This window comes from Peromyscus maniculatus, chromosome 1 (assembly GCF_049852395.1).
Source record: "Peromyscus maniculatus bairdii isolate BWxNUB_F1_BW_parent chromosome 1, HU_Pman_BW_mat_3.1, whole genome shotgun sequence".
Classification (NCBI taxonomy): domain Eukaryota; kingdom Metazoa; phylum Chordata; class Mammalia; order Rodentia; family Cricetidae; genus Peromyscus; species Peromyscus maniculatus.
This window is the reverse complement of record NC_134852.1, coordinates 69,635,881-69,661,085: the sequence shown is the minus strand read 5'-3', so window position 1 is coordinate 69,661,085 and position 25,205 is coordinate 69,635,881. Positions and strand designations below refer to the sequence as shown.

The 25,205-nt window shown below is 54.9% G+C and overlaps 2 long non-coding RNA genes and 12 other non-coding genes across 14 annotated transcripts in view; all 14 read left to right on the top strand.

Annotated features, from left to right (window-relative positions):
• Positions 1-9,354, top strand: part of LOC143267106 (uncharacterized) — a 53,382-nt gene extending 44,028 nt beyond the window's left edge. The window contains exons 11-12 of the long non-coding RNA XR_013042032.1: positions 5,040-5,183; positions 9,217-9,354. This is a non-coding gene — a long non-coding RNA (uncharacterized LOC143267106). The remainder of the gene's footprint in view (positions 1-5,039; positions 5,184-9,216) is intronic.
• On the top strand, positions 1,267-1,359 carry LOC143271595 (small nucleolar RNA SNORD116). The gene has a single exon (XR_013048816.1). It is a non-coding gene; the product is annotated as a small nucleolar RNA SNORD116 (small nucleolar RNA).
• LOC143271594 (small nucleolar RNA SNORD116) lies at positions 3,351-3,443 on the top strand. The gene has a single exon (XR_013048815.1). It is a non-coding gene; the product is annotated as a small nucleolar RNA SNORD116 (small nucleolar RNA).
• LOC143271406 (small nucleolar RNA SNORD116) lies at positions 5,442-5,535 on the top strand. Its single transcript, XR_013048626.1, has one exon. It is a non-coding gene; the product is annotated as a small nucleolar RNA SNORD116 (small nucleolar RNA).
• Positions 7,528-7,621, top strand: LOC143271405 (small nucleolar RNA SNORD116). Its single transcript, XR_013048625.1, has one exon. It is a non-coding gene; the product is annotated as a small nucleolar RNA SNORD116 (small nucleolar RNA).
• A 264-nt stretch (positions 9,355-9,618) lies between the features above and the next one.
• On the top strand, positions 9,619-9,712 carry LOC143271404 (small nucleolar RNA SNORD116). The gene has a single exon (XR_013048624.1). It is a non-coding gene; the product is annotated as a small nucleolar RNA SNORD116 (small nucleolar RNA).
• Positions 9,713-11,704: 1,992 nt separating this feature from the next.
• On the top strand, positions 11,705-11,797 carry LOC143271593 (small nucleolar RNA SNORD116). Its single transcript, XR_013048814.1, has one exon. It is a non-coding gene; the product is annotated as a small nucleolar RNA SNORD116 (small nucleolar RNA).
• Positions 11,798-13,788: 1,991 nt separating this feature from the next.
• LOC143271592 (small nucleolar RNA SNORD116) lies at positions 13,789-13,881 on the top strand. The gene has a single exon (XR_013048813.1). It is a non-coding gene; the product is annotated as a small nucleolar RNA SNORD116 (small nucleolar RNA).
• A 1,996-nt stretch (positions 13,882-15,877) lies between these two features.
• On the top strand, positions 15,878-15,971 carry LOC143271519 (small nucleolar RNA SNORD116). The gene has a single exon (XR_013048741.1). It is a non-coding gene; the product is annotated as a small nucleolar RNA SNORD116 (small nucleolar RNA).
• A 1,594-nt stretch (positions 15,972-17,565) lies between these two features.
• LOC143267105 (uncharacterized) lies at positions 17,566-21,885 on the top strand. The gene is made up of 3 exons (XR_013042029.1): positions 17,566-17,709; positions 19,657-19,800; positions 21,742-21,885. It is a non-coding gene; the product is annotated as an uncharacterized LOC143267105 (long non-coding RNA).
• Positions 17,968-18,061, top strand: LOC143271534 (small nucleolar RNA SNORD116). Its single transcript, XR_013048755.1, has one exon. It is a non-coding gene; the product is annotated as a small nucleolar RNA SNORD116 (small nucleolar RNA).
• LOC143271403 (small nucleolar RNA SNORD116) lies at positions 20,059-20,152 on the top strand. Its single transcript, XR_013048623.1, has one exon. It is a non-coding gene; the product is annotated as a small nucleolar RNA SNORD116 (small nucleolar RNA).
• Positions 21,886-22,143: 258 nt separating the features above from the next.
• Positions 22,144-22,237, top strand: LOC143271402 (small nucleolar RNA SNORD116). The gene has a single exon (XR_013048622.1). It is a non-coding gene; the product is annotated as a small nucleolar RNA SNORD116 (small nucleolar RNA).
• Positions 22,238-24,234: 1,997 nt separating this feature from the next.
• LOC143271401 (small nucleolar RNA SNORD116) lies at positions 24,235-24,328 on the top strand. Its single transcript, XR_013048621.1, has one exon. It is a non-coding gene; the product is annotated as a small nucleolar RNA SNORD116 (small nucleolar RNA).
• The last annotated feature ends 877 nt before the right edge of the window (positions 24,329-25,205 follow it).

Here is a 25,205-nt window from a genome sequence, read left to right as displayed (position 1 = left end):
GCTAGCCCTTGGCGTCGCACATAAGGTACAGTGTGTTGATGCAGTGTTCTCGCTTGCAGTCAAAAATGGCAGCGCTCTTGAACACGGTCTGTCCCATGAAGACAGACTGACAGAGGGTGGCATCAATCCAGAGACAGGGGCAGAGACAGAGAGAGAAATCAGGAGAAAGAGAAAGACACAAAAAAAGAGAGAGAAGGGGGCAGAGAGAGAGTGAGAGAGGAGATCTGGTTGAGCAAGAGTGCCTGCCATTGCCTGTGGTGAAGTCCTCAGAGGAGACTTTAGGCGGTTTGACCTCGGGATCTAGCATTTCTAGCAGGAGAAGGATGCAGAATTCCGAGGTAGCGTTTCCCACCTGGTTGTCAGAGATGATTTGATGGGAGGCGGGAGGCTTGGGTTGCTAGTGAGCATGGCCAGAGCTGCGTCCTCAGCAGCTTGAGCTTGAGACAGCAAGTAGAGCTTGCCCTGTTTAATGACCCCAGTGCACAGTGTTAGAGGATTGAGGTGCTCAGAGATGGCCCTGGGTTTTTTTTTCTTTTTTCGGGAAGAGTCTGCTTGCCTGCATTGAAGCTCCTTGATGTGTAGGTCAGGCCAACACTGGTGGTTTGATTGCAGAGAGGGTCCAAGAAGATCTGAAAGGGCACGGAGGGAGGGAGGGAACCAGGGCAAGGACAAGCTCTGAGACCCTGGTGGAAACCTGGCACCGATGTGGCATGGCATGCTGGAGGGTGAGGGCAGAGCAGGAGTGGTGAGAGGGCAGATGTGATCTGATCTGCCCATTGAGACAAGCCAGGCCCACCCATCCATCCCAGAGCCAGTTGCCCGCTTCCCACTGTAATGTTGGCATGTGCTTTGATGTCTTCACAGTGTGGCATTGCGTGGCCTGCAAGGCCATAGTGCGGAGAGAATGGCCCAGCTTCCTTTGCCCAGGACTCATGGCACCTGAAACAGTGAGCCTCAAGTGAAGTTGCTTGGTGTTGGTGACCTGCAAGAGAAGGCCTGAGGCCCAAGGTGAGCCTCCCATGTCTTGTCCCAGGTGCTCAGGATCCTGGGGTCTTGGTGGTGCTGCGAGGACTTACCATCCCTGCATCCCGGGCCTGTCCGCACCTGGAGCAGACTTAGGTCCTCCAGTTGCTTCCCATTTCTATGCAGAGTCCCGTTGCCACCTGCACAAAGACGGGGCATGTCTTGGTATTTCTCGCACTCCCCAACACCCACCCTGTCCTGAGTGCCCTGAAAATCCCTCTGCCAGGGCACTCCAGCGTGCTTGGATCGATGATGATTTCCAGTCAAACATTCCTTGGAAAAGCTGAACAAAATGAGTGAAAACTCAGGACCGCCGCTCCATCGAAACTGAGGTCTGGCACCTTGGCTCACACAAGTCCTCTGGGAGTCAGACACAGGCCTGAGAACCACTCCGCTGCTCCTGCCCCCCTCCAGCAGTAGCCAGACTCTCTTGCCATGGGCTTGATCTTTCCCCCACTCTGCTAGCCATCAGGGGCATGGGGAAAAGCGAATATATGGGGCGTGCTGGCAAGCAAGCAGCCATCCCCACTCTCCCAAGCCAGACTGACAGCTAGACATGGGACCCTGGACCTTGGGCTCACTTGTAGGCACTCTAGAAATATGCTAGCTTGGGACACCCACCTGAAACAGGCGTGCTGACCTGTGTAGAAATCTGCACGCTGGAGGCCTTTGGTGGACTAGGTTGACCGGGGAGCGCTAAGGTCAGACTGCTGGCCTCCTGGTGGAGGAGACAGGTGTGAGAGTGCTTTTCTTCCACCCATGGTAGTGGAGCACCCGTCTTGGCTCAAGCCTATCTCAAAGCTAGGAAAGACACCTATTTTGCGGAGTGGTCTTCAGCAGGGTGTGATACTTCCAGGAAGGCCTGTTTGGAGGCCGGCTAGGGATCCCTTCCTCGTAGGAATTGCACTGTGGGGCCCAGGCTGTAGATCAAGACTGTCTTGAGAGCTCTGCTCATGGGCAGTGGAGGGTGCCCAAGCGACTTGGCTTGCAAGGGTGCATGCATTTCTGGTCACTGGAGACCTTGTGTGTTGCAACTTGTCTTGGGAGGTGCCATGCTCTCTGGCTAGCCCTTGGCGTCCCACATAAGGTACAGTGTGTTGATGCAGTGTTCTTGCTTGCAGTCAAAAATGGCAGCGCTCTTGAACACGGTCTGTCCCATGAAGACAGACTGACAGAGGGTGGCATCAATCCAGAGACAGGGGCAGAGACAGAGAGGAAATCAGGAGAAAGAGAAAGAGACAAAAAAAGAGACAGAAGGGGGCAGAGAGAGAGTGAGAGAGGAGATCTGGTTGAGCCAGAGTGCCTGCCATTGCCTGTGGTGAAGTCCTCAGAGGAGACTTTAGGCGGTTTGACCTCGGGATCTAGCATTTCTAGCAGGAGAAGGATGCAGAATTCCGAGGTAGCATTTCCCACCTGGTTGTCAGAGATGATTTGATGGGAGGCGGGAGGCTTGGGTTGCTAGTGAGCATGGCCAGAGCTGCGTCCTCAGCAGCTTGAGCTTGAGACAGCAAGTAGAGCTTGCCCTGTTTAATGACCCCAGTGCACAGTGTTAGAGGATTGAGGTGCTCAGAGATGGCCCTGGGTTTTTTTTTCTTTTTTCGGGAAGAGTCTGCTTGCCTGCATTGAAGCTCCTTGATGTGTAGGTCAGGCCAACACTGGTGGTTTGATTGCAGAGAGGGTCCAAGAAGATCTGAAAGGGCACGGAGGGAGGGAGGGAACCAGGGCAAGGACAAGCTCTGAGACCCTGGTGGAAACCTGGCACCGATGTGGCATGGCATGCTGGAGGGTGAGGGCAGAGCAGGAGTGGTGAGAGGGCAGATGTGATCTGATCTGCCCATTGAGACAAGCCAGGCCCACCCATCCATCCCAGAGCCAGTTGCCCGCTTCCCACTGTAATGTTGGCATGTGCTTTGATGTCTTCACAGTGTGGCATTGCGTGGCCTGCAAGGCCATAGTGCGGAGAGAATGGCCCAGCTTCCTTTGCCCAGGACTCATGGCACCTGAAACAGTGAGCCTCAAGTGAAGTTGCTTGGTGTTGGTGACCTGCAAGAGAAGGCCTGAGGCCCAAGGTGAGCCTCCCATGTCTTGTCCCAGGTGCTCAGGATCCTGGGGTCTTGGTGGTGCTGCGAGGACTTACCATCCCTGCATCCCGGGCCTGTCCGCACCTGGAGCAGACTTAGGTCCTCCAGTTGCTTCCCATTTCTATGCAGAGTCCCGTTGCCACCTGCACAAAGACGGGGCATGTCTTGGTATTTCTCGCACTCCCCAACACCCACCCTGTCCTGAGTGCCCTGAAAATCCCTCTGCCAGGGCACTCCAGCGTGCTTGGATCGATGATGATTTCCAGTCAAACATTCCTTGGAAAAGCTGAACAAAATGAGTGAAAACTCAGGACCGCCGCTCCATCGAAACTGAGGTCTGGCACCTTGGCTCACACAAGTCCTCTGGGAGTCAGACACAGGCCTGAGAACCACTCCGCTGCTCCTGCCCCCCTCCAGCAGTAGCCAGACTCTCTTGCCATGGGCTTGATCTTTCCCCCACTCTGCTAGCCATCAGGGGCATGGGGAAAAGCGAATATATGGGGCGTGCTGGCAAGCAAGCAGCCATCCCCACTCTCCCAAGCCAGACTGACAGCTAGACATGGGACCCTGGACCTTGGGCTCACTTGTAGGCACTCTAGAAATATGCTAGCTTGGGACACCCACCTGAAACAGGCGTGCTGACCTGTGTAGAAATCTGCACGCTGGAGGCCTTTGGTGGACTAGGTTGACCGGGGAGCGCTAAGGTCAGACTGCTGGCCTCCTGGTGGAGGAGACAGGTGTGAGAGTGCTTTTCTTCCACCCATGGTAGTGGAGCACCCGTCTTGGCTCAAGCCTATCTCAAAGCTAGGAAAGACACCTATTTTGCGGAGTGGTCTTCAGCAGGGTGTGATACTTCCAGGAAGGCCTGTTTGGAGGCCGGCTAGGGATCCCTTCCTCGTAGGAATTGCACTGTGGGGCCCAGGCTGTAGATCAAGACTGTCTTGAGAGCTCTGCTCATGGGCAGTGGAGGGTGCCCAAGCGACTTGGCTTGCAAGGGTGCATGCATTTCTGGTCACTGGAGACCTTGTGTGTTGCAACTTGTCTTGGGAGGTGCCATGCTCTCTGGCTAGCCCTTGGCGTCCCACATAAGGTACAGTGTGTTGATGCAGTGTTCTTGCTTGCAGTCAAAAATGGCAGCGCTCTTGAACACGGTCTGTCCCATGAAGACAGACTGACAGAGGGTGGCATCAATCCAGAGACAGGGGCAGAGACAGAGAGGAAATCAGGAGAAAGAGAAAGAGACAAAAAAAAGAGACAGAAGGGGGCAGAGAGAGAGTGAGAGAGGAGATCTGGTTGAACCAGAGTGCCTGCCATTGCCTGTGGTGAAGTCCTCAGAGGAGACTTTAGGCGGTTTGACCTCGGGATCTAGCATTTCTAGCAGGAGAAGGATGCAGAATTCCTGGGTAGGGTTTCCCACCTGGTTGTCAGAGATGATTTGATGGGAGGCGGGAGGCTTGGGTTGGCTAGTGAGCATGGCCAGAGCTGCGTCCTCAGCAGCTTGAGCTTGAGACAGCAAGTAGAGCTTGCCCTGTTTAATGACCCCAGTGCAGAGTGTTAGAGGATTGAGGTGCTCAGAGATGGCCCTTGGGTTTTTTTTTTTTTCTTTTTTCGGGAAGAGTCTGCTTGCCTGCATTGAAGCTCCTTGATGTGTAGGTCAGGCCAACACTGGTGATTTGATTTCAGAGAGGGTCCAAGGAGATCTGAAAGGGCACGGAGGGAGGGCGGGAACCAGGGCAAGGACAAGCTCTGAGACCCTGGTGGAAACCTGGCACAGATGTGGCATGGCATGCTGGAGGGTGAGGGCAGAACAGGAGTGGTGAGAGGGCAGATGTGATCTGATCTGCCCATTGAGACGAGCCAGGCCCACCCATCCATCCCAGAGCCAGTTGCCCGCTTCCCACTGTAATGTTGGCATGTGCTTTGATGTCTTCACAGTGTGGCATTGCGTGGCCTGCAAGGCCATAGTGCAGAGAGAATGGCCCAGCTTCCTTTGCCCAGGACTCATGGCACCTGAAACTGTGAGCCTCGAGTGAAGTTGCTTGGTGTTGGTGACCTGCAGGAGAAGGCCTGAGGCCCAAGGTAAGCCTCCCATGCCTTGTCCCAGGTGTTCAGGATCCTGGGGTCTTGGTGGTGCTGCGAGGACTTACCATCCCTGCATCCCGGGCCTGTCCGCACCTGGAACAGACTTAGGTCCTCCAGTTGCTTCCCATTTCTATGCAGAGTCCCGTTGCCACCTGCACAAAGACGGGGCATGTCTTGGTATTTCTCGCACTCCCCAACACCCACCCTGTCCTGAGTGCCCTGAAAATCCCTGTGCCAGGGCACTCCAGCGTGCTTGGATCGATGATGATTTCCAGTCAAACATTCCTTGGAAAAGCTGAACAAAATGAGTGAAAACTCAGTACCGCCGCTCTCATCGAAACTGAGGTCCGGCACCTTGGCTCCCCCAAGTCCTCTGGGAGTCAGACACAGGCCTGAGAAATACTCCGCTGCTCCTGCCCCCCTCCAGCAGTAGCCAGACTCTCTTGCCATGGGCTTGATCTTTCCCCCACTCTGCTAGCCATCAGGGGCATGGGGAAAAGAGAATATTTGGGGCGTGCTGGCAAGCAAGCAGCCATCCCCACTCTCCCAAGCCAGACTGACAGCTAGACATGGGATCCTGGACCTTGGGCTCTCTTGTAGGCACTCTAGAAATATGCTAGCTTTTGACACCCACCTGAAACAGGCGTGCTGACCTGTGTAGAAATCTGCACGCTGGAGGCCTTTGGTGGACTAGGTTGACCGGGGAGCGCTAAGGTCAGACTGCTGGCCTCCTGGTGGAGGAGACAGGTGTGAGAGTGCTTTTCTTCCACCCATGGTAGTGGAGCACCCGTCTTGGCTCAAGCCTATCTCAAAGCTAGGAAAGACACCTATTTTGCGGAGTGGTCTTCAGCAGGGTGTGATACTTCCAGGAAGGCCAGTTTGGAGGCCGGCTAGGGATCCCTTCCTCGTAGGAATTGCACTCTGGGGCCCAGGCTGTAGATCAAGACTACCTTGAGAGCTCTGCTCATGGGCAGTGGAGGGTGCCCAAGAGACTTGGCTTGCAAGAGTGCATGCATTTCTGGTCACTGGAGACCTTGTGTGTTGCAACTTGTCTTGGGAGGTGCCATGCTCTCTGGCTAGCCCTTGGCGTCGCACATAAGGTACAGTGTGTTGATGCAGTGTTCTCGCTTGCAGTCAAAAATGGCAGCGCTCTTGAACACGGTCTGTCCCATGAAGACAGACTGACAGAGGGTGGCATCAATCCAGAGACAGGGGCAGAGACAGAGAGAGAAATCAGGAGAAAGAGAAAGACACAAAAAAAGAGAGAGAAGGGGGCAGAGAGAGAGTGAGAGAGGAGATCTGGTTGAGCAAGAGTGCCTGCCATTGCCTGTGGTGAAGTCCTCAGAGGAGACTTTAGGCGGTTTGACCTCGGGATCTAGCATTTCTAGCAGGAGAAGGATGCAGAATTCCGAGGTAGCGTTTCCCACCTGGTTGTCAGAGATGATTTGATGGGAGGCGGGAGGCTTGGGTTGCTAGTGAGCATGGCCAGAGCTGCGTCCTCAGCAGCTTGAGCTTGAGACAGCAAGTAGAGCTTGCCCTGTTTAATGACCCCAGTGCACAGTGTTAGAGGATTGAGGTGCTCAGAGATGGCCCTGGGTTTTTTTTTCTTTTTTCGGGAAGAGTCTGCTTGCCTGCATTGAAGCTCCTTGATGTGTAGGTCAGGCCAACACTGGTGGTTTGATTGCAGAGAGGGTCCAAGAAGATCTGAAAGGGCACGGAGGGAGGGAGGGAACCAGGGCAAGGACAAGCTCTGAGACCCTGGTGGAAACCTGGCACCGATGTGGCATGGCATGCTGGAGGGTGAGGGCAGAGCAGGAGTGGTGAGAGGGCAGATGTGATCTGATCTGCCCATTGAGACAAGCCAGGCCCACCCATCCATCCCAGAGCCAGTTGCCCGCTTCCCACTGTAATGTTGGCATGTGCTTTGATGTCTTCACAGTGTGGCATTGCGTGGCCTGCAAGGCCATAGTGCGGAGAGAATGGCCCAGCTTCCTTTGCCCAGGACTCATGGCACCTGAAACAGTGAGCCTCAAGTGAAGTTGCTTGGTGTTGGTGACCTGCAAGAGAAGGCCTGAGGCCCAAGGTGAGCCTCCCATGTCTTGTCCCAGGTGCTCAGGATCCTGGGGTCTTGGTGGTGCTGCGAGGACTTACCATCCCTGCATCCCGGGCCTGTCCGCACCTGGAACAGACTTAGGTCCTCCAGTTGCTTCCCATTTCTATGCAGAGTCCCGTTGCCACCTGCACAAAGACGGGGCATGTCTTGGTATTTCTCGCACTCCCCAACACCCACCCTGTCCTGAGTGCCCTGAAAATCCCTGTGCCAGGGCACTCCAGCGTGCTTGGATCGATGATGATTTCCAGTCAAACATTCCTTGGAAAAGCTGAACAAAATGAGTGAAAACTCAGTACCGCCGCTCTCATCGAAACTGAGGTCCGGCACCTTGGCTCACCCAAGTCCTCTGGGAGTCAGACACAGGCCTGAGAACCACTCCGCTGCTCCTGCCCCCCTCCAGCAGTAGCCCGACTCTCTTGCCATGGGCTTGATCTTTCCCCCACTCTGCTAGCCATCAGGGGCATGGGGAAAAGAGAATATTTGGGGCGTGCTGGCAAGCAAGCAGCCATCCCCACTCTCCCAAGCCAGAGTGATAGCTAGACATGGGACCCTGGACCTTGGGCTCTCTTGTAGGCACTCTAGAAATATGCTAGCTTGGGACACCCACCTGAAACAGGCGTGCTGACCTGTGTAGAAATCTGCACGCTGGAGGCCTTTGGTTTATTAGGTTGACCAGGGAGCGCTAAGGTCAGACTGCTGGCCTCCTGGTGGAGGAGACAGGTGTGAGAGTGCTTTTCTTCCACCCATGGTAGTGGAGCACCCGTCTTGGCTCAAGCCTATCTCAAAGCTAGGAAAGACACCTATTTTGCGGAGTGGTCTTCAGCAGGGTGTGATTCTTCCAGGAAGGCCTGTTTGGAGGCCGGCTAGGGATCCCTTCCTCGTAGGAATTGCACTCTGGGGCCCAGGCTATAGATCAAGACTGCCTTGAGAGCTCTGCTCATGGGCAGTGGAGGGTGCCCAAGCGACTTGGCTTGCAAGGGTGCATGCATTTCTGGTCACTGGAGACCTTGTGTGTTGCAACTTGTCTTGGGAGGTGCCATGCTCTCTGGCTAGCCCTTGGCCCCCCTCATAAGTTAAAGTGTGTTGATGCAGTGTTCTCGCTTGCAGTCAAAAATGGCAGCGCTCTTGAACACGGTCTGTCCCATGAAGACAGACTGACAGAGGGTGGCATCAATCCAGAGACAGGGGCAGAGACAGAGAGAGAAATCAGGAGAAAGAGAAAGAGACAAAAAAAGAGACAGAAGTAGGCGAGAGAGAGTGAGAGAGGAGATCTGGTTGAGCCAGAGTGCCTGCCATTGCCTGTGGTGAAGTCCTCAGAGGAGACTTTAGGAGGTTTGACCTCGGGATCTCAGCATTTCTAGCAGGAGAAGGATGCAGAATTCCGGGGGTCGCTTTGCCCACCTGGTTGTCAGAGATGATTTGATGGGAGGCGGGAGGCTTGGGTTGGCTAGAGAGCATGGCCAGAACTGCGTCCTCACAGCTTGAGCTTGAGACAGCAAGTAGAGCTTGCCCTGTTTAATGACCCCAGTGCACAGTGTTAGGGGATTGAGGTGCTCAGAGATTGCCCTGGGTTTTTTTTATTTTCTTTTTTCGGAAAGAGTCTGCTTGCCTGCATTGCAGCTCCTTGATGTGTAGGTCAGGCCGACACTGGTGGTTTGATTGCAGAGAGGGTCCAAGGAGATCTGAAAGGGCACGGAGGGAGGGAGGGAACCAGGGCAAGGACAAGCTCTGAGACCCTGGTGGAAACCTGGCACCGATGTGGCATGCCATGCTGGAGGGTGAGGGCAGAGCAGGAGTGGTGAGAGGGCAGATGTGATCTGATCTGCCCATTGAGATGAGCCAGGCCCACCCATCCATCCCAGAGCCAGTTGCCCGCTTCCCACTGTAATGTTGGCATGTGCTTTGATGTCTTCACAGTGTGGCATTGCGTGGCCTGCAAGGCCATAGTCCGGAGAGAATGGCCCAGCTTCCTTTGCCCAGGACTCATGGCACCTGAAACAGTGAGCCTGGAGTGAAGTTGCTTGGTGTTGGTGAACTGCAGGAGAAGGCCTGAGGCCCAAGGTAAGCCTCCCATGCATTGTCCCAGGTGCTCAGTATCCTGGGGTCTTGGTGGTGCTGCGAGGACTTACCATCCCTGCATCCCGGGCCTGTCCGCACCTGGAGCAGACTTAGGTCCTCCAGTTGCTTCCCATTTCTATGCAGAGTCCCGTTGCCACCTGCACGAAGACTGGGCATGTCTTGGTATTTCTCGCACTCCCCAACACCCACCCTGTCCTGAGTGCCCTGAAAATCCCTGTGCCAGGGCACTCCAGCGTGCTTGGATCGATGATGATTTCCAGTCAAACATTCCTTGGAAAAGCTGAACAAAATGAGTGAAAACTCAGTACCGCCGCTCTCATCGAAACTGAGGTCCGGCACCTTGGCTCCCCCAAGTCCTCTGGGAGTCAGACACAGGCCTGAGAAATACTCCGCTGCTCCTGCCCCCCTCCAGCAGTAGCCAGACTCTCTTGCCATGGGCTTGATCTTTCCCCCACTCTGCTAGCCATCAGGGGCATGGGGAAAAGAGAATATTTGGGGCGTGCTGGCAAGCAAGCAGCCATCCCCACTCTCCCAAGCCAGACTGACAGCTAGACATGGGATCCTGGACCTTGGGCTCTCTTGTAGGCACTCTAGAAATATGCTAGCTTTTGACACCCACCTGAAACAGGCGTGCTGACCTGTGTAGAAATCTGCACGCTGGAGGCCTTTGGTGGACTAGGTTGACCGGGGAGCGCTAAGGTCAGACTGCTGGCCTCCTGGTGGAGGAGACAGGTGTGAGAGTGCTTTTCTTCCACCCATGGTAGTGGAGCACCCGTCTTGGCTCAAGCCTATCTCAAAGCTAGGAAAGACACCTATTTTGCGGAGTGGTCTTCAGCAGGGTGTGATACTTCCAGGAAGGCCAGTTTGGAGGCCGGCTAGGGATCCCTTCCTCGTAGGAATTGCACTCTGGGGCCCAGGCTGTAGATCAAGACTACCTTGAGAGCTCTGCTCATGGGCAGTGGAGGGTGCCCAAGAGACTTGGCTTGCAAGAGTGCATGCATTTCTGGTCACTGGAGACCTTGTGTGTTGCAACTTGTCTTGGGAGGTGCCATGCTCTCTGGCTAGCCCTTGGCGTCGCACATAAGGTACAGTGTGTTGATGCAGTGTTCTCGCTTGCAGTCAAAAATGGCAGCGCTCTTGAACACGGTCTGTCCCATGAAGACAGACTGACAGAGGGTGGCATCAATCCAGAGACAGGGGCAGAGACAGAGAGAGAAATCAGGAGAAAGAGAAAGACACAAAAAAAGAGAGAGAAGGGGGCAGAGAGAGAGTGAGAGAGGAGATCTGGTTGAGCAAGAGTGCCTGCCATTGCCTGTGGTGAAGTCCTCAGAGGAGACTTTAGGCGGTTTGACCTCGGGATCTAGCATTTCTAGCAGGAGAAGGATGCAGAATTCCGAGGTAGCGTTTCCCACCTGGTTGTCAGAGATGATTTGATGGGAGGCGGGAGGCTTGGGTTGCTAGTGAGCATGGCCAGAGCTGCGTCCTCAGCAGCTTGAGCTTGAGACAGCAAGTAGAGCTTGCCCTGTTTAATGACCCCAGTGCACAGTGTTAGAGGATTGAGGTGCTCAGAGATGGCCCTGGGTTTTTTTTTCTTTTTTCGGGAAGAGTCTGCTTGCCTGCATTGAAGCTCCTTGATGTGTAGGTCAGGCCAACACTGGTGGTTTGATTGCAGAGAGGGTCCAAGAAGATCTGAAAGGGCACGGAGGGAGGGAGGGAACCAGGGCAAGGACAAGCTCTGAGACCCTGGTGGAAACCTGGCACCGATGTGGCATGGCATGCTGGAGGGTGAGGGCAGAGCAGGAGTGGTGAGAGGGCAGATGTGATCTGATCTGCCCATTGAGACAAGCCAGGCCCACCCATCCATCCCAGAGCCAGTTGCCCGCTTCCCACTGTAATGTTGGCATGTGCTTTGATGTCTTCACAGTGTGGCATTGCGTGGCCTGCAAGGCCATAGTGCGGAGAGAATGGCCCAGCTTCCTTTGCCCAGGACTCATGGCACCTGAAACAGTGAGCCTCAAGTGAAGTTGCTTGGTGTTGGTGACCTGCAAGAGAAGGCCTGAGGCCCAAGGTGAGCCTCCCATGTCTTGTCCCAGGTGCTCAGGATCCTGGGGTCTTGGTGGTGCTGCGAGGACTTACCATCCCTGCATCCCGGGCCTGTCCGCACCTGGAGCAGACTTAGGTCCTCCAGTTGCTTCCCATTTCTATGCAGAGTCCCGTTGCCACCTGCACAAAGACGGGGCATGTCTTGGTATTTCTCGCACTCCCCAACACCCACCCTGTCCTGAGTGCCCTGAAAATCCCTCTGCCAGGGCACTCCAGCGTGCTTGGATCGATGATGATTTCCAGTCAAACATTCCTTGGAAAAGCTGAACAAAATGAGTGAAAACTCAGGACCGCCGCTCCATCGAAACTGAGGTCTGGCACCTTGGCTCACACAAGTCCTCTGGGAGTCAGACACAGGCCTGAGAACCACTCCGCTGCTCCTGCCCCCCTCCAGCAGTAGCCCGACTCTCTTGCCATGGGCTTGATCTTTCCCCCACTCTGCTAGCCATCAGGGGCATGGGGAAAAGCGAATATATGGGGCGTGCTGGCAAGCAAGCAGCCATCCCCACTCTCCCAAGCCAGACTGACAGCTAGACATGGGACCCTGGACCTTGGGCTCACTTGTAGGCACTCTAGAAATATGCTAGCTTGGGACACCCACCTGAAACAGGCGTGCTGACCTGTGTAGAAATCTGCACGCTGGAGGCCTTTGGTGGACTAGGTTGACCGGGGAGCGCTAAGGTCAGACTGCTGGCCTCCTGGTGGAGGAGACAGGTGTGAGAGTGCTTTTCTTCCACCCATGGTAGTGGAGCACCCGTCTTGGCTCAAGCCTATCTCAAAGCTAGGAAAGACACCTATTTTGCGGAGTGGTCTTCAGCAGGGTGTGATACTTCCAGGAAGGCCTGTTTGGAGGCCGGCTAGGGATCCCTTCCTCGTAGGAATTGCACTGTGGGGCCCAGGCTGTAGATCAAGACTGTCTTGAGAGCTCTGCTCATGGGCAGTGGAGGGTGCCCAAGCGACTTGGCTTGCAAGGGTGCATGCATTTCTGGTCACTGGAGACCTTGTGTGTTGCAACTTGTCTTGGGAGGTGCCATGCTCTCTGGCTAGCCCTTGGCGTCCCACATAAGGTACAGTGTGTTGATGCAGTGTTCTTGCTTGCAGTCAAAAATGGCAGCGCTCTTGAACACGGTCTGTCCCATGAAGACAGACTGACAGAGGGTGGCATCAATCCAGAGACAGGGGCAGAGACAGAGAGGAAATCAGGAGAAAGAGAAAGAGACAAAAAAAGAGACAGAAGGGGGCAGAGAGAGAGTGAGAGAGGAGATCTGGTTGAGCCAGAGTGCCTGCCATTGCCTGTGGTGAAGTCCTCAGAGGAGACTTTAGGCGGTTTGACCTCGGGATCTAGCATTTCTAGCAGGAGAAGGATGCAGAATTCCGAGGTAGCGTTTCCCACCTGGTTGTCAGAGATGATTTGATGGGAGGCGGGAGGCTTGGGTTGCTAGTGAGCATGGCCAGAGCTGCGTCCTCAGCAGCTTGAGCTTGAGACAGCAAGTAGAGCTTGCCCTGTTTAATGACCCCAGTGCACAGTGTTAGAGGATTGAGGTGCTCAGAGATGGCCCTGGGTTTTTTTTTCTTTTTTCGGGAAGAGTCTGCTTGCCTGCATTGAAGCTCCTTGATGTGTAGGTCAGGCCAACACTGGTGGTTTGATTGCAGAGAGGGTCCAAGAAGATCTGAAAGGGCACGGAGGGAGGGAGGGAACCAGGGCAAGGACAAGCTCTGAGACCCTGGTGGAAACCTGGCACCGATGTGGCATGGCATGCTGGAGGGTGAGGGCAGAGCAGGAGTGGTGAGAGGGCAGATGTGATCTGATCTGCCCATTGAGACAAGCCAGGCCCACCCATCCATCCCAGAGCCAGTTGCCCGCTTCCCACTGTAATGTTGGCATGTGCTTTGATGTCTTCACAGTGTGGCATTGCGTGGCCTGCAAGGCCATAGTGCGGAGAGAATGGCCCAGCTTCCTTTGCCCAGGACTCATGGCACCTGAAACAGTGAGCCTCAAGTGAAGTTGCTTGGTGTTGGTGACCTGCAAGAGAAGGCCTGAGGCCCAAGGTGAGCCTCCCATGTCTTGTCCCAGGTGCTCAGGATCCTGGGGTCTTGGTGGTGCTGCGAGGACTTACCATCCCTGCATCCCGGGCCTGTCCGCACCTGGAGCAGACTTAGGTCCTCCAGTTGCTTCCCATTTCTATGCAGAGTCCCGTTGCCACCTGCACAAAGACGGGGCATGTCTTGGTATTTCTCGCACTCCCCAACACCCACCCTGTCCTGAGTGCCCTGAAAATCCCTCTGCCAGGGCACTCCAGCGTGCTTGGATCGATGATGATTTCCAGTCAAACATTCCTTGGAAAAGCTGAACAAAATGAGTGAAAACTCAGGACCGCCGCTCCATCGAAACTGAGGTCTGGCACCTTGGCTCACACAAGTCCTCTGGGAGTCAGACACAGGCCTGAGAACCACTCCGCTGCTCCTGCCCCCCTCCAGCAGTAGCCAGACTCTCTTGCCATGGGCTTGATCTTTCCCCCACTCTGCTAGCCATCAGGGGCATGGGGAAAAGCGAATATATGGGGCGTGCTGGCAAGCAAGCAGCCATCCCCACTCTCCCAAGCCAGACTGACAGCTAGACATGGGACCCTGGACCTTGGGCTCACTTGTAGGCACTCTAGAAATATGCTAGCTTGGGACACCCACCTGAAACAGGCGTGCTGACCTGTGTAGAAATCTGCACGCTGGAGGCCTTTGGTGGACTAGGTTGACCGGGGAGCGCTAAGGTCAGACTGCTGGCCTCCTGGTGGAGGAGACAGGTGTGAGAGTGCTTTTCTTCCACCCATGGTAGTGGAGCACCCGTCTTGGCTCAAGCCTATCTCAAAGCTAGGAAAGACACCTATTTTGCGGAGTGGTCTTCAGCAGGGTGTGATACTTCCAGGAAGGCCTGTTTGGAGGCCGGCTAGGGATCCCTTCCTCGTAGGAATTGCACTGTGGGGCCCAGGCTGTAGATCAAGACTGTCTTGAGAGCTCTGCTCATGGGCAGTGGAGGGTGCCCAAGCGACTTGGCTTGCAAGGGTGCATGCATTTCTGGTCACTGGAGACCTTGTGTGTTGCAACTTGTCTTGGGAGGTGCCATGCTCTCTGGCTAGCCCTTGGCGTCCCACATAAGGTACAGTGTGTTGATGCAGTGTTCTTGCTTGCAGTCAAAAATGGCAGCGCTCTTGAACACGGTCTGTCCCATGAAGACAGACTGACAGAGGGTGGCATCAATCCAGAGACAGGGGCAGAGACAGAGAGGAAATCAGGAGAAAGAGAAAGAGACAAAAAAAGAGACAGAAGGGGGCAGAGAGAGAGTGAGAGAGGAGATCTGGTTGAGCCAGAGTGCCTGCCATTGCCTGTGGTGAAGTCCTCAGAGGAGACTTTAGGCGGTTTGACCTCGGGATCTAGCATTTCTAGCAGGAGAAGGATGCAGAATTCCTGGGTAGCGTTTCCCACCTGGTTGTCAGAGATGATTTGATGGGAGGCGGGAGGCTTGGGTTGCTAGTGAGCATGGCCAGAGCTGCGTCCTCAGCAGCTTGAGCTTGAGACAGCAAGTAGAGCTTGCCCTGTTTAATGACCCCAGTGCAGAGTGTTAGAGGATTGAGGTGCTCAGAGATGGCCCTTGGGTTTTTTTTTTTTTCTTTTTTCGGGAAGAGTCTGCTTGCCTGCATTGAAGCTCCTTGATGTGTAGGTCAGGCCGACACTGGTGATTTGATTTCAGAGAGGGTCCAAGGAGATCTGAAAGGGCACGGAGGGAGGGAGGGAACCAGGGCAAGGACAAGCTCTGAGACCCTGGTGGAAACCTGGCACAGATGTGGCATGGCATGCTGGAGGGTGAGGGCAGAACAGGAGTGGTGAGAGGGCAGATGTGATCTGATCTGCCCATTGAGACGAGCCAGGCCCACCCATCCATCCCAGAGCCAGTTGCCCGCTTCCCACTGTAATGTTGGCATGTGCTTTGATGTCTTCACAGTGTGGCATTGCGTGGCCTGCAAGGCCATAGTGCAGAGAGAATGGCCCAGCTTCCTTTGCCCAGGACTCATGGCACCTGAAACAGTGAGCCTCGAGTGAAGTTGCTTGGTGTTGGTGACCTGCAGGAGAAGGCCTGAGGCCCAAGGTAAGCCTCCCATGCCTTGTCCCAGGTGCTCAGGATCCTGGGGTCTTGGTGGTGCTGCGAGGACTTACCATCCCTGCTTCCCGGGCCTGTCCGAACCTAGAGCAGACTTAGGTCCTCAAGTTGCTTCCCATTTCCATGCAGAGACCCGTTGCCACCTGCACAAAGACGGGGCATGTCTTGGTATTTCTCACACTCCCCAACACCCACCCTGTCCTGAGTGCCCTGAAAATCCCTGTGCCAGGGCACTCCAGCGTGCTTGGATCGATGATGATTTCCAGTCAAACATTCCTTGGAAAAGCTGAACAAAATGAGTGAAAACTCAGTACCGCCGCTCTCATCAAAACTGAGGTCCGGCACCTTGGCTCACCCAAGTCCTCTGGGAGTCAGACACAGGCCTGAGAACCACTCCATTGCTCCTGCCCCCCTCCAGCAGTAGCCAGACTCTCTTGCCATGGGCTTGATCTTTCCCCCACTCTGCTAGCCATCAGGGGCATGGGGAAAAGAGAATATCTGGGGCATGCTGGCAAGCAAGCAGCCATCCCCACTCTCCCAAGCCAGACTGACAGCTACACATGGGACCCTGGACCTTGGGCTCTCTTGTAGGCACTCTAGAAATATGCTAGCTTGGGACACCCACCTGAAACAGGCGTGCTGACCTGTGTAGAAATCTTCACGCTGGAGGCCTTTGGTGGACTAGGTTGACCGGGGAGCGCTAAGGTCAGACTGCTGGCCTCCTGGTGGAGGAGACAGGTGTGAGAGTGCTTTTCTTCCACCCAAGGTAGTGGAGCACCCGTCTTGGCTCAAGCCTATCTCAAAGCTAGGAAAGACACCTATTTTGCGGAGTGGTCTTCAGCAGGGTGTGATTCTTCCAGGAAGGCCTGTTTGGAGGCCGGCTAGGGATCCCTTCCTCGTAGGAATTGCACTCTGGGGCCCAGGCTATAGATCAAGACTGCCTTGAGAGCTCTGCTTATGGGCAGTGGAGGGTGCCCAAGCGACTTGGCTTGCAAGGGTGCATGCATTTCTGGTCACTGGAGACCTTTTGTGTTGCAACTTGTCTTGGGAGGTGCCATGCTCTCTGGCTAGCCCTTGGACCCCTCATAAGTTAAAGTGTGTTGATGCAGTGTTCTCGCTTGCAGTCAAAAATGGCAGCGCTCTTGAACACGGTCTGTCCCATGAAGACAGACTGACAGAGGGTGGCATCAATCCAGAGACAGGGGCAGAGACAGAGAGAGAAATCAGGAGAAAGAGAAAGAGACAAAAAAAGAGACAGAAGTAGGCGAGAGAGAGTGAGAGAGGAGATCTGGTTGAGCCAGAGTGCCTGCCATTGCCTGTGGTGAAGTCCTCAGAGGAGACTTTAGGAGGTTTGACCTCGGGATCTCAGCATTTCTAGCAGGAGAAGGATGCAGAATTCCGGGGGTCGCTTTGCCCACCTGGTTGTCAGAGATGATTTGATGGGAGGCGGGAGGCTTGGGTTGGCTAGTGAGCATGGCCAGAACTGCGTCCTCACAGCTTGAGCTTGAGACAGCAAGTAGAGCTTGCCCTGTTTAATGACCCCAGTGCACAGTGTTAGGGGATTGAGGTGCTCAGAGATTGCCCTGGGTTTTTTTTATTTTCTTTTTTCGGAAAGAGTCTGCTTGCCTGCATTGCAGCTCCTTGATGTGTAGGTCAGGCCGACACTGGTGGTTTGATTGCAGAGAGGGTCCAAGGAGATCTGAAAGGGCACGGAGGGAGGGAGGGAACCAGGGCAAGGACAAGCTCTGAGACCCTGGTGGAAACCTGGCACCGATGTGGCATGGCATGCTGGAGGGTGAGGGCAGAGCAGGAGTGGTGAGAGGGCAGATGTGATCTGATCTGCCCATTGAGATGAGCCAGGCCCACCCATCCATCCCAGAGCCAGTTGCCCGCTTCCCACTGTAATGTTGGCATGTGCTTTGATGTCTTCACAGTGTGGCATTGCGTGGCCTGCAAGGCCATAGTGCGGAGAGAATGGCCCAGCTTCCTTTGCCCAGGACTCATGAAACCTGAAACAGTGAGCCTCGAGTGAAGTTGCTTGGTGTTGGTGAACTGCAGGAGAAGGCCTGAGGCCCAAGGTAAGCCTCCCATGCCTTGTCCCAGGTGCTCAGGATCCTGGGGTCTTGGTGGTGCTGCGAGGACTTACCATCCCTGCATCCCGGGCCTGTCCGCACCTGGAGCAGACTTAGGTCCTCAAGTTGCTTCCCATTTCTATGCAGAGACCCGTTGCCACCTGCACAAAGACGGGGCATGTCTTGGTATTTCTCGCACTCCCCAACACCCACCCTGTCCTGAGTGCCCTGAAAATCCCTGTGCCAGGGCACTCCAGCGTGCTTGGATCGATGATGATTTCCAGTCAAACATTCCTTGGAAAAGCTGAACAAAATGAGTGAAAACTCAGGACCGCCGCTCTCATCGAAACTGAGGTCCGGCACCTTGGCTCACCCAAGTCCTCTGGGAGTCAGACACAGGCCTGAGAACCACTCCGCTGCTCCTGCCCCCCTCCAGCAGTAGCCCGACTCTCTTGCCATGGGCTTGATCTTTCCCCCACTCTGCTAGCCATCAGGGGCATGGGGAAAAGAGAATATTTGGGGCGTGCTGGCAAGCAAGCAGCCATCCCCACTCTCCCAAGCCAGAGTGACAGCTAGACATGGGACCCTGGACCTTGGGCTCTCTTGTAGGCACTCTAGAAATATGCTAGCTTGGGACACCCACCTGAAACAGGCGTGCTGACCTGTGTAGAAATCTGCACGCTGGAGGCCTTTGGTTTACTAGGTTGACCGGGGAGCGCTAAGGTCAGACTGCTGGCCTCCTGGTGGAGGAGACAGGTGTGAGAGTGCTTTTCTTCCACCCATGGTAGTGGAGCACCCGTCTTGGCTCAAGCCTATCTCAAAGCTAGGAAAGACACCTATTTTGCGGAGTGGTCTTCAGCAGGGTGTGATTCTTCCAGGAAGGCCTGTTTGGAGGCCGGCTAGGGATCCCTTCCTCGTAGGAATTGCACTCTGGGGCCCAGGCTATAGATCAAGACTGCCTTGAGAGCTCTGCTCATGGGCAGTGGAGGGTGCCCAAGCGACTTGGCTTGCAAGGGTGCATGCATTTCGGGTCACTGGAGACCTTGTGTGTTGCAACTTGTCTTGGGAGGTGCCATGCTCTCTGTCTAGCCCTTGGCCCCCCTCATAAGTTAAAGTGTGTTGATGCAGTGTTCTCGCTTGCAGTCAAAAATGGCAGCGCTCTTGAACACGGTCTGTCCCATGAAGACAGACTGACAGAGGGTGGCATCAATCCAGAGACAGGGGCAGAGACAGAGAGAGAAATCAGGAGAAAGAGAAAGAGACAAAAAAAGAGACAGAAGTAGGCGAGAGAGAGTGAGAGAGGAGATCTGGTTGAGCCAGAGTGCCTGCCATTGCCTGTGGTGAAGTCCTCAGAGGAGACTTTAGGAGGTTTGACCTCGGGATCTCAGCATTTCTAGCAGGAGAAGGATGCAGAATTCCGGGGGTCGCTTTGCCCACCTGGTTGTCAGAGATGATTTGATGGGAGGCGGGAGGCTTGGGTTGGCTAGTGAGCATGGCCAGAACTGCGTCCTCACAGCTTGAGCTTGAGACAGCAAGTAGAGCTTGCCCTGTTTAATGACCCCAGTGCACAGTGTTAGGGGATTGAGGTGCTCAGAGATTGCCCTGGGTTTTCTTTATTTTCTTTTTTCGGAAAGAGTCTGCTTGCCTGCATTGCAGCTCCTTGATGTGTAGGTCAGGCCGACACTGGTGGTTTGATTGCAGAGAGGGTCCAAGGAGATCTGAAAGGGCACGGAGGGATGGAGGGAACCAGGGCAAGGACAAGCTCTGAGACCCTGGTGGAAACCTGGCACTGATGTGGCATGGCATGCTGGAGGGTGAGGGCAGAGCAGGAGTGGTGAGAGGGCAGATGTGATCTGATCTGCCCATTGAGATGAGCCAGGCCCACCCATCCATCCCAGAGCCAGTTGCCCGCTTCCCACTGTAATGTTGGCATGTGCTTTGATGTCTTCACAGTGTGGCATTGTGTGGCCTGCAAGGCCATAGTGCGGAGAGAATGGCCCAGCTTCCTTTGCCCAGGACTCATGGCACCTGAAACAGTGAGCCTGGAGTGAAGTTGCTTGGTGTTGGTGACCTGCAGGAGAAGGCCTGAGGCCCAAGGTAAGCCTCCCATGCATTGTCCCAGGTTCTCAGTATCCTGGGGTCTTGGTGGTGCTGCGAGGACTTACCATCCCTGCATCCCGGGCCTGTCCGCACCTGGAGCAGACTTAGGTCCTCCAGTTGCTTCCCATTTCTATGCAGAGTCCCGTTGCCACCTGCACAAAGACTGGGCATGTCTTGGTATTTCTCGCACTCCCCAACACCCACCCTGTCCTGAGTGCCCTGAAAATCCCTGTGCCAGGGCACTCCAGCGTGCTTGGATCGATGATGATTTCCAGTCAAACATTCCTTGGAAAAGCTGAACAAAATGAGTGAAAACTCAGTACCGCCGCTCTCATCGAAACTGAGGTCCGGCACCTTGGCTCCCCCAAGTCCTCTGGGAGTCAGACACAGGCCTGAGAACCACTCCGCTGCTCCTGCCCCCCCCCAGCAGTAGCCAGACTCTCTTGCCATGGGCTTGATCTTTCCCCCACTCTGCTAGCCATCAGGGGCATGGGGAAAAGAGAATATTTGGGGCGTGCTGGCAAGCAAGCAGCCATCCCCACTCTCCCAAGCCAGAGTGACAGCTAGACATGGGACCCTGGACCTTGGGCTCTCTTGTAGGCACTCTAGAAATATGCTAGCTTGGGACACCCACCTGAAACAGGCGTGCTGACCTGTGTAGAAATCTGCACGCTGGAGGCCTTTGGTGGACTAGGTTGACCGGGGAGCGCTAAGGTCAGACTGCTGGCCTCCTGGTGGAGGAGACAGGTGTGAGAGTGCTTTTCTTCCACCCATGGTAGTGGAGCACCCGTCTTGGCTCAAGCCTATCTCAAACTAGGAAAGACACCTATTTTGCGGAGTGGTCTTCAGCAGGGTGTGATACTTCCAGGAAGGCCAGTTTGGAGGCCGGCTAGGGATCCCTTCCTCGTAGGAATTGCACTCTGGGGCCCAGGCTGTAGATCAAGACTACCTTGAGAGCTCTGCTCATGGGCAGTGGAGGGTGCCCAAGAGACTTGGCTTGCAAGGGTGCATGCATTTCTGGTCACTGGAGACCTTGTGTGTTGCAACTTGTCTTGGGAGGTGCCATGCTCTCTGGCTAGCCCTTGGCGTCCCACATAAGGTACAGTGTGTTGATGCAGTGTTCTCGCTTGCAGTCAAAAATGGCAGTGCTCTTGAACACGGTCTGTCCCATGAAGACAGACAGACAGAGGGTGGCATCAATCCAGAGACAGGGGCAGAGACAGAGAGAGAAATCAGGAGAAAGAGAAAGACACAAAAAAAGAGAGAGAAGGGGGCAGAGAGAGAGTGAGAGAGGAGATCTGTTTGAGCCAGAGTGCCTGCCATTTCCTGTGGTGAAGTCCTCAGAGGAGACTTTAGGCGGTTTGACCTCGGGATCTAGCATTTCTAGCAGGAGAAGGATGCAGAATTCCGAGGTAGCGTTTCCCACCTGGTTGTCAGAGATGATTTGATGGGAGGCGGGAGGCTTGGGTTGCTAGTGAGCATGGCCAGAGCTGCGTCCTCAGCAGCTTGAGCTTGAGACAGCAAGTAGAGCTTGCCCTGTTTAATGACCCCAGTGCACAGTGTTAGAGGATTGAGGTGCTCAGAGATGGCCCTGGGTTTTTTTTTCTTTTTTCGGGAAGAGTCTGCTTGCCTGCATTGAAGCTCCTTGATGTGTAGGTCAGGCCAACACTGGTGGTTTGATTGCAGAGAGGGTCCAAGAAGATCTGAAAGGGCACGGAGGGAGGGAGGGAACCAGGGCAAGGACAAGCTCTGAGACCCTGGTGGAAACCTGGCACCGATGTGGCATGGCATGCTGGAGGGTGAGGGCAGAGCAGGAGTGGTGAGAGGGCAGATGTGATCTGATCTGCCCATTGAGACAAGCCAGGCCCACCCATCCATCCCAGAGCCAGTTGCCCGCTTCCCACTGTAATGTTGGCATGTGCTTTGATGTCTTCACAGTGTGGCATTGCGTGGCCTGCAAGGCCATATTGCGGAGAGAATGGCCCAGCTTCCTTTGCCCAGGACTCATGGCACCTGAAACAGTGAGCCTCAAGTGAAGTTGCTTGGTGTTGGTGACCTGCAGGAGAAGGCCTGAGGCCCAAGGTAAGCCTCCCATGCCTTGTCCCAGGTGCTCCGGATCCTGGGGTCTTGGTGGTGCTGCGAGGACTTACCATCCCTGCATCCCGGGCCTGTCCACACCTGGAGCAGACTTAGGTCCTCAAGTTGCTTCCCATTTCTATGCAGAGACCCGTTGCCACCTGCACAAAGACGGGGCATGTCTTGGTATTTCTCACACTCCCCAACACCCACCCTGTCCTGAGTGCCCTGAAAATCCCTGTGCCAGGGCACTCCAGCGTGCTTGGATCGATGATGATTTCCAGTCAAACATTCCTTGGAAAAGCTGAACAAAATGAGTGAAAACTCAGTACCGCCGCTCTCATCGAAACTGAGGTCCGGCACCTTGGCTCACCCAAGTCCTCTGGGAGTCAGACACAGGCCTGAGAACCACTCCGCTGCTCCTGCCCCCCTCCAGCAGTAGCCACACTCTCTTGCCATGGGCTTGATCTTTCCCCCACTCTGCTAGCCATCAGGGGCATGGGGAAAAGAGAATATTTGGGGCGTGCTGGCAAGCAAGCAGCCATCCCCACTCTCCCAAGCCAGAGTGATAGCTAGACATGGGACCCTGGACCTTGGGCTCTCTTGTAGGCACTCTAGAAATATGCTAGCTTGGGACACCCACCTGAAACAGGCGTGCTGACCTGTGTAGAAATCTGCACGCTGGAGGCCTTTGGTTTACTAGGTTGACCGGGGAGCGCTAAGGTCAGACTGCTGGCCTCCTGGTGGAGGAGACAGGTGTGAGAGTGCTTTTCTTCCACCCATGGTAGTGGAGCACCCGTCTTGGCTCAAGCCTATCTCAAAGCTAGGAAAGACACCTATTTTGCGGAGTGGTCTTCAGCAGGGTGTGATTCTTTCAGGAAGGCCTGTTTGGAGGCCGGCTAGGGATCCCTTCCTCGTAGGAATTGCACTGTGGGGCCCAGGCTATAGATCAAGACTGCCTTGAGAGCTCTGCTCATGGGCAGTGGAGGGTGCCCAAGCGACTTGGCTTGCAAGGGTGCATGCATTTCTGGTCACTGGAGACCTTGTGTGTTGCAACTTGTCCTGGGAGGTGCCATGCTCTCTGGCTAGCCCTTGGCGTCCCACATAAGGTACAGTGTGTTGATGCAGTGTTCTCGCTTGCAGTCAAAAATGGCAGCGCTCTTGAACACGGTCTGTCCCATGAAGACAGACTGACAGAGGGTGGCATCAATCCAGAGACAGGGGCAGAGACAGAGAGAGAAATCAGGAGAAAGAGAAAGAGACAAAAAAAGAGACAGAAGTAGGCGAGAGAGAGTGAGAGAGGAGATCTGGTTGAGCCAGAGTGCCTGCCATTGCCTGTGGTGAAGTCCTCAGAGGAGACTTTAGGAGGTTTGACCTCGGGATCTCAGCATTTCTAGCAGGAGAAGGATGCAGAATTCCGGGGGTCGCTTTGCCCACCTGGTTGTCAGAGATGATTTGATGGGAGGCGGGAGGCTTGGGTTGGCTAGTGAGCATGGCCAGAACTGCGTCCTCAGAGCTTGAGCTTGAGACAGCAAGTAGAGCTTGCCCTGTTTAATGACCCCAGTGCACAGTGTTAGGGGATTGAGGTGCTCAGAGATTGCCCTGGGTTTTTTTTATTTTCTTTTTTCGGAAAGAGTCTGCTTGCCTGCATTGCAGCTCCTTGATGTGTAGGTCAGGCCGACACTGGTGGTTTGATTGCAGAGAGGGTCCAAGGAGATCTGAAAGGGCACGGAGGGAGGGAGGGAACCAGGGCAAGGACAAGCTCTGAGACCCTGGTGGAAACCTGGCACCGATGTGGCATGGTATGCTGGAGGGTGAGGGCAGAGCAGGAGTGGTGAGAGGGCAGATGTGATCTGATCTGCCCATTGAGATGAGCCAGGCCCACCCATCCATCCCAGAGCCAGTTGCCCGCTTCCCACTGTAATGTTGGCATGTGCTTTGATGTCTTCACAGTGTGGCATTGCGTGGCCTGCAAGGCCATAGTGCGGAGAGAATGGCCCAGCTTCCTTTGCCCAGGACTCATGGCACCTGAAACAGTGAGCCTGGAGTGAAGTTGCTTGGTGTTGGTGAACTGCAGGAGAAGGCCTGAGGCCCAAGGTAAGCCTCCCATGCATTGTCCCAGGTGCTCAGTATCCTGGGGTCTTGGTGGTGCTGCGAGGACTTACCATCCCTGCATCCCGGGCCTGTCCGCACCTGGAGCAGACTTAGGTCCTCCAGTTGCTTCCCATTTCTATGCAGAGTCCCGTTGCCACCTGCACGAAGCCTGGGCATGTCTTGGTATTTCTCGCACTCCCCAACACCCACCCTGTCCTGAGTGCCCTGAAAATCCCTGTGCCAGGGCACTCCAGCGTGCTTGGATCGATGATGATTTCCAGTCAAACATTCCTTGGAAAAGCTGAACAAAATGAGTGAAAACTCAGTACCGCCGCTCTCATCGAAACTGAGGTCCGGCACCTTGGCTCCCCCAAGTCCTCTGGGAGTCAGACACAGGCCTGAGAAATACTCCGCTGCTCCTGCCCCCCTCCAGCAGTAGCCAGACTCTCTTGCCATGGGCTTGATCTTTCCCCCACTCTGCTAGCCATCAGGGGCATGGGGAAAAGAGAATATTTGGGGCGTGCTGGCAAGCAAGCAGCCATCCCCACTCTCCCAAGCCAGACTGACAGCTAGACATGGGATCCTGGACCTTGGGCTCTCTTGTAGGCACTCTAGAAATATGCTAGCTTGGGACACCCACCTGAAACAGGCGTGCTGACCTGTGTAGAAATCTGCACGCTGGAGGCCTTTGGTGGACTAGGTTGACCGGGGAGCGCTAAGGTCAGACTGCTGGCCTCCTGGTGGAGGAGACAGGTGTGAGAGTGCTTTTCTTCCACCCATGGTAGTGGAGCACCCGTCTTGGCTCAAGCCTATCTCAAAGCTAGGAAAGACACCTATTTTGCGGAGTGGTCTTCAGCAGGGTGTGATACTTCCAGGAAGGCCAGTTTGGAGGCCGGCTAGGGATCCCTTCCTCGTAGGAATTGCACTCTGGGGCCCAGGCTGTAGATCAAGACTACCTTGAGAGCTCTGCTCATGGGCAGTGGAGGGTGCCCAAGAGACTTGGTTTGCAAGAGTGCATGCATTTCTGGTCACTGGAGACCTTGTGTGTTGCAACTTGTCTTGGGAGGTGCCATGCTCTCTGGCTAGCCCTTGGCGTCGCACATAAGGTACAGTGTGTTGATGCAGTGTTCTCGCTTGCAGTCAAAAATGGCAGCGCTCTTGAACACGGTCTGTCCCATGAAGACAGACTGACAGAGGGTGGCATCAATCCAGAGACAGGGGCAGAGACAGAG